General features: G+C 39.3%; 1 protein-coding gene across 1 annotated transcript in view; it reads left to right on the forward strand.

Moving 5' to 3' along the window:
• The first annotated feature begins 3,236 nt into the window (after positions 1-3,236).
• LOC106879588 (uncharacterized) overlaps positions 3,237-3,959 on the forward strand; it is an 85,198-nt gene continuing 84,475 nt past the window's right edge. Inside the window, exon 1 of the mRNA XM_052973268.1 lies at positions 3,237-3,383. The gene's annotated coding sequence lies outside the window, so the exon portion shown is untranslated. The remainder of the gene's footprint in view (positions 3,384-3,959) is intronic.

Here is a 3,959-nt window from a genome sequence, read left to right on the forward strand (position 1 = left end):
TATATATATGTATGTATGTATGTATGTATGTATGTATACACCATTAGTTTCTTGAATGTAGGTAATTTCACCACCGGTAAATTCGCCACTGGAAATTTTATCCTCAGTAATTTCGCCCCCAGTAATTTCGGTCTGGTAATTTTCCCACTGGTAACTTCTGGTGTTTTTGTTCCCGTAATTTCATCATAATAAGTATAGTCTATATTTGGGACATACGACACACACAGAGTAGTCGTCACATGGAAGTAGTCAAGACATGTAGCGCAACATCATTGGCATATTTCTATTTACAACATATTTTATTTGCAAAATATATCTCACAACTACTAAACCATCATAGTTTTGAAACATCTCACGACCTCGATCACACAAAAAAAAAACGAGTAAACAACACATATTTTGTAGTTGTAATCATTCAATATGCATTTAATGCGATGAACAACACATTGCAAATTCAATATTGTTCAAGATAACAAACTTATAGCACAGCATATTACAAATTATTGTGCGAAATAACAAACTTATAACACAGTAGTTCATTGAAGACGAAAGTCCGAAATACATTCGAGTAATTTTCCTGACAAATCACAATTTTCATATCCCCTGCGTCACATAAATTCACAGAGATATGAATGTATCCTTTGCAGGAGCATCGCCAATACATGTTTCCACCACGATACTTTTTATTCATAAAATACTTTTTGCTTCTGCATAATTTTCTTTTAGGGATAACACCTTTCTTTTGCAAATAATAAACAGCATCCTCCTTTGTTTTAAGTGTCTCCATCATGGTTGCAAGTTTACAAGAGCTTGCTGCCATAATCAAACGGATCGATAATATATACAAACAGAAAACAGATCGGTAAAATATCCAAATACAAAACAAATCGGCGAAATATCCAAATAGATGGGTAAAAATTTCCAAAAATATGGGCACAAACAGCAGAACACAGCGTCAACACGCGGTTTCACGTAAAATGTATTTGTCATCACATGTGCGAAGAATATAGTCCTTGCAGTCGTAGACAAAAGAGTTCTCATGTTTGGCTTGTTACTATGGAAACAGGCATGAATGTGTCTATAGCTTACGATTGACTAAAATTACCCAAAATTTTCAAACCTTAAAAGCTAATAACTTTTTATTTATTGATTTATTGCGAAAATGAAATTCAAAGTAGTGATTAGCATATATAACTATATCATTACACAGAATATGAAATCAATTTGAGCAGGAATTGAAGAGATTGAAAATTGGTGGCGAAACAGAAAAGATCCCAGGGATATATTACCAATCAATTGAAAAAATGTTTGGGTACAAAGAAAAAAGTACTTATTTGTTGATAAATCTTAAATCTGACATTGAAAAATGGTTTTACGAAAGTAGTAATAACTAAAATTCTGACATAGGAAAAATGGTTCCACAAAAATAGCTGAGCTGTCAGACAGGGAAAATGGCTTCACAACAGCGAAGCATTCTTAAAAATACAAATTTTTTTACAAATATAAAGGAAAAAATACGTGATGCGATTATTGAATATTGACGAGCAATTCTAGGCTCAGTTTCGGAGGTTCAGGTGTATGTTCCGTGCAACTCCTCGCAGAAATTCGACAGCAGACCGTCGGCTGAGTTCAAGTTCTTGACAAAGGGCCTGCAAGTGACGCTGCAGTTGAACTTGTTCTCGTTTTACTCGCTTCTGTCCCATTTCGCTGATTTTGATATAGCACGATTGCGGTCGAACAACTGGCCTCCTCATGTCGGAACCATTGGAAGCAGGTCCATATAGTTGGGTGGCAATGCCCAACTAGGTTGCAAAATTTATTGTTCCATCCCTTACAAATGTTGTTCGTGCGCGGATTTCCACTTACAACGGCGTCGTGTTGATTCCACAACTCTGGCGGAAACATAGGTATAACGTGGCGAAGATTCAAAACCAATCCGCCTGCGTCGCGTCGACGATATGAGCCAGAGGCATAGGTTGAATCAAAATAGTCCAGAAGGTCATACGCTTCGTTAGGCATGATGTTCCTCAGAACTTGCACCCCCGTTTGAACTTCTGGCAGTGGTAAGAAGGCCATCGAGCACTCCAACAAAATGTTGGAATTCTTCGTTGGTGTTATACGAGTTCGTTAAGCCTAGGTCCTGGATTTTCCACCATATGCTTCGAGTCAAATGGTAAAAGCAACCCCGACTGCGGACGTTACGCTCCCAAAACGTCTTGCACGGCGCGAAGAACGGCATCCTCGAAATCTGTCATGATGGTGTCGAGTTGTAGCGGTAGGGAAAGTTGTCGGCATTTATCGACAAGAGCTTGGAGAAATTCTTATACATTTCGTGACGTTTATTTGGCAGCAGGACGAAAACCGAAGTTACGAAGTTGTTTCCAAGTGGGACACATATTACATAGACTTGGGAGAAAACACCATCGCGAAATTGCCGTCCATGAACCAATGGCAGGCTCTTGCCAGTTCCCGGATTCCCTGTTCAGTTGCAAAAGCAGGGATTCTGTCATCGCAGTTTGGGCCATTATCGTAGAGCACGAAATGTTCTCCGCGTGTCGTCATTTTATATTCGTCGGGCAATTCCCCCAGTTCGCGAAGTCGTCGAGGATCGGGTGGTGTGGGCCGTTGCTTACGTGTTGTCCGCTTGCAGCCTTCCACATTGGGCAACATCGCACTTACGGTGCTGTTGCGTTCTTTGGTGCATTCTATAACGATTTGTTTAGGCTTCTCCTTCGTCGTAGCGGCTTTCTGTTTCATGACATCGCGTACCTTTCTTCCAGGCACCAATGTACTGTAGCCGTAGTCTTTCACGTTGTTCACCAACCGACATTTCCTCTAATAAAATCAATGGAATTAGTCGATCTCCTAGACATATTATTTTCCTCCTGAAACTTATTAAAAAAAGTATACATATTAGGCGCACCTTTCTATAAGCCAGAGTTTATTTTCCAGTTAAAAAATAACGGTTTATACACAGGGAAATACGGTAATTGTAGTGGCAGTGACCAGTTCGCTCGCTGATTGGTAGTTGATAGTGTAGAAGTGACTCTCTGCCAGCGGAGAGGGAAGAGGAAGGAATGCACGAGAACAGAGTAGTAACATTTAGTAGAGATGACACGGATGTTGTTTCCCTGATTACTATCGCAAACGACAATAGCTTTCTGTGTGTGAGATATTTTAGTTTCATTACGAAAGAGGGAGGGAGGGAGGGAGGGAGAGAGAGAGATGACTTAGATGATGTTACTGAGCAGTGACTTTAGATTCACCAATGATAATTATGGGGAAACACACCCACACACAATACGCGTGGACATATATTGCCAGTGTAAACTTCATTATTCCAGTGAAGCATTGAAAACTGGTGTTATTTTATGAAAGAGCAAGTGAGTAACGAATATGTTCCAAACTTTAAATTTTGAATTGAGTTTTAATTATAAAATTACATCTCTCAACAGCTCAAAGCAATTTTTTTATCAGCTTTAGAATTATAACTTTTATGCTCATATGTTTTTCATTAAATCGAATCTTTTTCTTTCTTTCTTTCTTTTTTTCACTATTTTTCGTCATTTTGTCATATACTCTTTTACTCTTTTACTCTTTTACTTGTTTCAATCATTTGACTGTGGAAATGCTGAGGCTCCGCCTTTTAGTCGAGCAAATCGACCCCAGGACTTATTCTTTGTAAGACTAGTACTTATTCTATCAGTCTCTTTTTGTCGAACCGCTAAGTTACGGAGACATAAACACACCAGCCTCGGTTGTCAAGCGAAGTTGGGGGGACAAACACAGACATACAAACATATACATATATATACATATATACAACAGACTTCTTTCAGTTTCCGTCTACCAAATCCACTCACAAGGCTTTGGTCGGCCCGAGGCTATAGTAGAAGACACTTGCCCAAGGTGCCACGCAGTGGGACTGAACCCAGAACCATGTGGTTGGTAAGCTAGTT

This window comes from Octopus bimaculoides, chromosome 15, assembly GCF_001194135.2.
Source record: "Octopus bimaculoides isolate UCB-OBI-ISO-001 chromosome 15, ASM119413v2, whole genome shotgun sequence".
Classification (NCBI taxonomy): Eukaryota; Metazoa; Mollusca; class Cephalopoda; order Octopoda; family Octopodidae; genus Octopus; species Octopus bimaculoides.